Raw genomic sequence first — 8011 nt, 5'->3', positions numbered from 1 at the left:
AATATGGCACTGATGAAAAAAATCAAAGATTACAGTGACAGATGGAGAGATACACCATGTTCCTGGATTGGAAGAATCAATATTGTCAAAATGACTATATTATCCAAGGCAATCTATAGATTCAATGCAATCCCTATCAAATTACCAATGGCATTTTTCACAGAACTAGAACAAAAATTTTACAATTTGTACAGAAACACAAAAGACCCCAAATAACCAAAACAATCCTGAGAATGAAAAATGGAGCTGGAGAAATCAGGCTCCCTGGCTTCAGACTATACTAGACAACTACAGTCATCAAAACTGTATGGTACTGACACAAAATAGAAATATAGGTCAGTGGAACAGGATAGAAAGAGTAGAAGTGGGACTTCCATGCTGGTGCAGTTGTTAAGAATCCACCTGCCAATGCAGGGTACCAAAAAATAAATAAAATAAATAAATTTGAAAAATGACCTGTCTAAAAAAATTAAAAATAAAAGACAGAAAAAAATAAAAGAGTAGAAGTAAACCCATGCACCTGTGTTCAATTAATCCATGACAAAGGAGGCAAGAATTTACAATGAAGAAAAGACAGTGTTTTCAATAAGTGATGCTGGGAAAATTAGACAGCTACATGTAAACAATAAATTAGAACATTCTCTAATACCATACACATAAATAAAATGGATCAAAGACCTCAATGTAAGACTGGATAGTATAAAACTCCCAAAGGAAAACATAGGCAGAATATTCTCTGACATAAATTGAAGCAAGATCCTTTTTGATCCACCTCCCAGAGTAATGAAAATAAAAACAAATGAGACCTAATTAAATTTAAAACTTTTTGAACAGGAAACCAGAAGCAAAATGAAAAGACAACCTACAGAATGGGAAAAATATTTGCAAATGAAGCGACCCAACAAGGGTTTAATCTCCAAAATACACAAACAGCTTATGCAGCTCAATATGAAAAACAAAACAAACAACCCAATCAAATAATGGGCAGAAGATGTAAAGAGGCATTTCTCCAAAGAACACATACAGATGGCCAAAAAGCACATGAAAAGATGTACAACATTGCTAATTATTAGAGAAATGAACATCAAAACTACAATGAGGTATCACCTCACAACAGTCAGAATGGCCATTATTAAAAAATCTACAAGTAATAAAGGTTGGAGATGGTGTGGAGAAAAGGAAACCTTCCTACACTGTTGGTGGGAATATCAATTGATAGATGCACTATGGAGAACAGTATAGAGATTCCTTAAAAATCTAAAAATAGAGCTACCATATGATCCAGCAATCCAACTTCTAGGCATATATTTGGAGAAAATGATACATGCACCACAATGTTCATTGCAGTACATTTACAATATCCAAGACATGGAAGCAACCTATATGTCCATCAACAGAGGAATGGAGAAAGAAGATGTGGTACATATATACAATGGAATATTACTCAGCCATAAAAAAGAATGAAATAATGCCATTTGCAGCAACATGGACAGATCTAGAGATTATCATACTAAGTGAAGTAAGTCAGACAGAGAAAGACAAGTATCATATGATATCGCTTATATGTGGAATCTAAAAAAATGAGACAAATGGGAATTCCCTGGTGGTCCAGTAGTTAGGATTCTGTGTTTTCACTGCCAGGGCTCAGGTTCAATCTCTGATCAAGGAACTAAGATCCCACAAGCCACACAGCAGGGCCAAAAAAATAAATAAATAAAGGAAAAAAATTTTAAATATAAAAAAATGAACTTATTTACAAAACAGACACAGACTCACATACTTCAAAACAAAACTTATGGAACCAAAGGGGAAAGGTGGGGAGGAGGGATAAATTAGGAGTTTGGGATTAACATATAAACACTACCTCATATAAAATAGATAATCAGCAAGGACCTACTGTATAGCACAGGGAACTCTACTCAGTATTCTGTAATAATCTATATAGGAAAAGAATCTGAAAAAGAATGGATATACGTACTTGTATAACTGAAGCACTTTGCTGTACACCTGAAACTAACACATATTGTAAATCAACTATATCCCATTATATAATAAAAATTAAATTATAAAAAATAATAGGTGAAGAGAAGAATGCTAGATAGCATGAAAGCATAGGATTGCAACCAATAAACAGTATTTATATTCTTCTAGAAAAAATAAATCTGTGTGGAATCTCTGGCAAGTCCCAGCAGGACACTCACAGGGCAGTACCTAACATTCTAAAACAAGTGCATGCCTGCCACAGAAAACTATACATCTTTTGAAAGTACTGTTACTGTACCATAGCCCCACTCAGGGGTGGCCCTGAAGACAGTGGTGAGGAGAAATCCACCCAAAGAACAGAGCTTCAAACAGTGTCAGGTCAACCACTCTTTTTGTGTGGAGAGGAAAGTAGATAAGAATACAAACAGATTTATGAGCAGTGACAAATGATTTGGCTGTTTGGTCAGACAAAATTGGAATATCATGGACAAGGAGGTCTGGGGAAGAGACATACTGTAAACAAACTGCAGGACAGTTTTTGTTCTTTTCTATTACCCGTTGTCTTCAAGCCTATTTCATTGTAAACCAAGGTAAGCTATAAAATGTCCTCATACAAACAAGAAAAGTCATTATTATCATAAATACAGGAATATATTACAGGTAAACAAAAGGCAAGCAGTCTCATATATATGAAGAGGGTACCAAAGCTCCAAATATATGAAGGAGATCAAGAAAATAAAAGTGATCCCAGGATCCGAAAGAGGATTGCTTTAATGTTCACACAGCAAAAACTCTTAACCTTTTCCTCTCCCACACTCTCCAAATCTCCTTTAATTCTTGGAAAATCTGGATAGTAAATTACCTGGAGTATTGGTTCTTAAGAAATATGTATTAGAATCATCTGCAAGCTTTTCAAAGTACACAAACACCAATAGCCATGATCCAGACTCACTAATTTATAATGTCTCAGATTGGACCCAGTCATTTGTGTAATTTAAAAGCCTTACAAGAATACTTTCACAATGTATACCTCTATCAAGTCATCACATTGTACATTTTAAATATATTACAATTTTTGTCAATTGTACCTTGATAAAGCTGGGAAAAACAACAACAACAAAAAACAAACACCATGAGTGATTCTGCTATATATCCCTACCTGAAAAGTACCATTTGAACAACTGTTAAATTGTTTACCCAAATTTGACCTCAGAGCCCTATATTTCATAGAATAGAAAACATTTTAAGAAACATCTTGTTTAAAATCATAGCTTAAGATTTTACTTTAGGCATATTCAATATGCTTTAAAAACTATCTTGAAGACTAGGCAGGGAGCTTAACAACCACATACAGAATATAGCATTTATGGGAAAGTATGATTGTGATGTCAATTTACCCAAAACCTCTTGGAATACAGCTGTGGAGACCTACCTATATGCAAGATTATTATGTCACTAACAGAAAGAAGAGAGTTCCTTAGCCAATTTATATAAATATTGACATGATTTCACTTTTAAATGAAACAAACAAATAAATAGAGGGGTAAGTAAGTATGCTATTTAAAGAGATACACATATAGCAAAAAAAAAAAAAAGAATTGAAAGCAGAGATATTAAGGGCATTCAAATTGCTCAGGTCCTGTGGGTATGTTGCAGAGTACAGGTTGGAATAAGCTGCTCCTAGGCAAGAGATGTTTGAGCCTTCCTGGGACGTCAGCTCCAAGTCTAGACTTGTTCCATTGGGAACACATTCCAGTGACACCAACACCACAGTGCTGAAATATGAGTAAAAGGAAATGCCCCAACAAAATAAATTCTTGAGACATAATCATTCATCAAATATTTATTGCATATTCACTAGGTAATAGGGATACTAGGATATACATATGGATGTGATTTCTACTTTCCTGAAGTTATATTTTTACAGGTAAAACAATTTCAAACTAAATAGTGTTAATAAAAAGCAAACAACCAAAATGCTGAGATAGAGAATAATGGACATGGGAGATGATAACTTTGGAGCAGTGGTTGGAAATGGGCTCTCTGAAGACAAAATACTTAATCTGAGATGTGAAAGAAGAGCATGACAGGCAAAGAGGCCAGGATGGACAGCATCCTGCAGTGTGAATGTGCTTTCTATACTCAAGAAATGAGTAAAAATTACTATTGCTAGAACATATGGAGCACAGGGAAGGTTGGTAGGAAATGAAGGGAGAGGTGGCAGTAGAGAGATAACACACCTTCTTGTAAGCCATGGTTAGGAGATTTACTCTAAATACAATCAGAATTCAGATTTGGGTGATAAAACCAAGATTTTAGTTTTATATATATTACTTTTGAGATACCAGTGAAATATGCAATAAATGCGTGAAAACAGGAGCATCTCAGGATACAGAACATCTATCTTCAGAGTATGGGTATAAGATAATAAAAACCAACAACGCAACCAGTGAAGTTAGAGTAAAAATCAGTTAAGTGTGGTTTGCATTCTTGTCCTGGAAGCTGGAAGACAGAAATGAGGGAACAGAAAGAGGGTAGAGAAACAAATACATATGGAATCTGAATGAAAATGTTGCAAAGTTCAAGATGGCTCTTAAACATCAGAAAAAAATTAACAGTTTTTATTTGATTATAACCTAAACATATTTTCTATAGAAACACCTACCATTTGTCTCAAACTTTAACAGTAGAAAATCATTTACATTTAACTCTTAATGTAGGGTGTGACAAGGAAACATCAGAGGAAGAACTGCTGCCACTGTAACTAATTTTATATGGCAATGAGCTGTCAAGTGATAGCTCTGTCAAAGATATACTTAGCCTCTGGTCCCAACTGGTAGATCGAATTATGTAACTATATGACAAAGTAAAGAATTTCCCCAAATGACAAAATAACAATATGTGCATTGACGATGACTCTTCTGCTATGAAGATACTGGGACCTCCCCTGAGAGAAAGCAAAGCAAATTGGGCCTCAGCTTCATTAGGGTTAGAGCTGGCACCCAAAATATGTGACCAGAAATTTTATTGTCCATATCCAAGATCCAACCTAAAAAAGGGCTCAGCCTAAATGCAGAATCTGTAAGGACGAAGGCATAGCAGCCATACTCATTGTTGGGGAGGTAGTCATGCTTTTGTCCTGGGGGAAGACTCTCTAGATTGAAAGAGGGCATGTCCTTTAAAGAGCTGAACAAGATGTGAAGGTCCCAGTGAAAGACTTTTGCCTCCAGGATATTGAAGAAAGTATAGCAAGGTTCTGACATAAATATGGGATAATTCCATGTCTATGGAATCCCTGGTAACTCTATTATCATATAGTATATCCAAATTGTTTTCCATTTGTTCTTTATTGTGTACCCAATAAGATGAAAACCTGAATTTGTGATTCATTTGCTAATGTCCCTATTAATTTTAGGAGAAATTTAACTCGGGATATTTATCTATCATCAAAAAATATGTGCCCTTTGAAAGAGAAGCTTTTCATAATTTTGATTTGGCAAAAAACCTGTGCATTTTCCTTTAGATTTAAAACAATTTTTTTTTTTTTGGCCATGCCCTTCAGCTTGCGGGACCTTAGTCCTCCAACTCGGATCGAACCTGGGCGCCTTACAGTGGAAGTGCAGAGTCGGAAGCACTGGACCTCCAGGGAATTCCCTGACTTTAGATTTAAAAACAACCATTTTGTCATAATTTAAATGAACTAATATTTATTAAATACTCAATCTCACTGATATTTATCAACCAATTTTTGAGGGGACTAAAATATAAATTGCTAACCTATGGGAAATCTTAACAATTGGTATCTGATGTGACTTTTTCAAAAAGTATTTGAAAATGATTTTTTCTGAGACATTCTATTGCATAATGAAAATTGTTTTGATCTTTAAAATCAATTGAAATCTTATTTCATTGCTGTACCTCTAAAGGACAAAATAAGGTAAAATCAAGTATAAAAAAATCCATAGAATAGAATAAAAATTATTAAACTAAATCTATTAAACAACAATTTTTCCCTGTGTAATGTCTTTAAATTGTTTTATGTGTGAAATTACAAAGTTATTTAGTAAAGCATACATTCTATAACAATTTATATTTCATAAATCAAGCATAGAGTATTAGTTCTTTACATTTCACTTGGGTGAAAATAGTCCTTCATTTTATGGCCAATAATAGTATTTACACTAATAAGAACATAAATGAAAAGGTACACAAATAGAGAAAATACTAGACCAGAACACTAACTCTCTTTTCTTGAGTTCTTATTATTGACTAGATATCCAAGTTAGGAAGTGGGCTTGGTGTCCTGCTCAATTCACACTAACACTTCCATACCATCACTTCTCCACTCTCCTGTGAAAGTACATTTTCCTTGGAAATTGGACACAGATCTTTATTCCATCTTATTGGTCTCATCAACCAATTCACTGTGTCTCCACCCCAATCTCTGAATATTTGACTCCACACACCCAGTTTTCTTCTCCATCTGAAGTTCTGCCAGCATTCTTGGCATTTCTAATCCAAGGGTGGAAGTCATTCAATAGTCTATATGCTCATATATTTGCCCTACTCATTTCCAGTTGCCTTAACCCCCACTAATTCCCATGACCATTCTTGAAACTTGTCATCATTAGGAAGTGCTCCAGTTCTGAAATACTAAACTCAAACAACCCAGCTTCAGACACTAACCTCCAAATATTTTTGGCTCTGTTGTTCACCAACTGCCATTAAACTTTTTGATCTGGCTAGGAGCCCCAGTCCTTGCATATTTATATATTGTCATTATCTACTTATCCAAAAGTGCATGGCCCAAAATGACTAAATAAATCAAGTCTTTTCAGTGGACCTTCAATTATCTTCTTTTTTCCATTCCTTTCCTTTCTCACTCTCTACACTTTTCCTTGGAGACCTTAAAAACCCTGTGGCTGGCTGTAGTAAAAATCTGTATGCTGATGTTTGCTAAATCTCTACCTTTATCCCAGACCTATAAGCAGAACTGTAAACCTATCTACCTAACCGTTTCCAAACCTAAACTCATCTTTTCCCAACTTTGGTCTTTCCTAAGTATTTTATCTTTGTAAATGATACCACCTTAATGCCTATTGCCTTAAACTTCTGGGCATTTTCCTCAGTTCCTGTGAGTCCTTCTCTCCCTATATTTGTGTCTCTATCATTTGGCAAGTCCTGTTGCCTCTACATTTCAAATATCTTTCAAATGTATCATCTGTTTACATAACCACTAATTCTAAACCATTTCATGCCATCACCATCTCTTATTTGGGTTACAGCCACCTCCCAGTGGGTATAGCTACCTGCAGCCTTGCCTATAACAATACTTTATCCACACTATAATTAAAATAGCTTTATAAAACACAAATCTAGTCAGGTAACTTCTCTGTTAATGACAAAATGTGAATTTCTACAAATTGCCACCATCCCGTCTATCTGTCTTTCAGCATCTTTACATATATAAACTGCATCCCCTCATATTTCTACAAGTAGACTATGTCTACTCCTATATAAAGTCAACCCATGTCCCATTCACCTACTTAAGGACCTCCCTTCCATCATCAAGTTTGCCCTCACCAACTGATTTTATCCATCAGCATAAAAAACCCTAATCTTTTGATTCCACATCCTTTTCTGGCTACATTGCAACAGCAAATTACCTCCAAAAGTACTGTCTCAATGCCTCTTCTACTATTATCTTGATTTTCTTATTTAACTCCATGTAGATAAAGAACAGATTCTGTAAGATTTTAACAGACGATTTTTTTTAAATTGAGACTTCTTAATGGCGTAGCACATGTACTATCTTCATGAAATTCTGTATTCACTTAAAAAGAATGTTGATTCTGGGTTTCCCTGGAGGCGCAGTTGTTGAGAGTCTGCCTGCTGATGCAGGGGACACGGGTTCGTGCCCCGGTCCGGGAAGATTCCACATGCCACGGAGCGGCTAGGCCCGTGAGCCATGGCCACTGAGCCTGCGTATCCAGAGCCTGTGCTCCGCAACGGGAGAGGCCACAACAGT

Source organism: Leucopleurus acutus (genome assembly GCF_964270905.1).
Source record: "Leucopleurus acutus genome assembly, chromosome: 17".
Classification (NCBI taxonomy): Eukaryota; Metazoa; Chordata; class Mammalia; order Artiodactyla; family Delphinidae; genus Leucopleurus; species Leucopleurus acutus.
Note: the sequence above shows the minus strand (reverse complement) of the source record.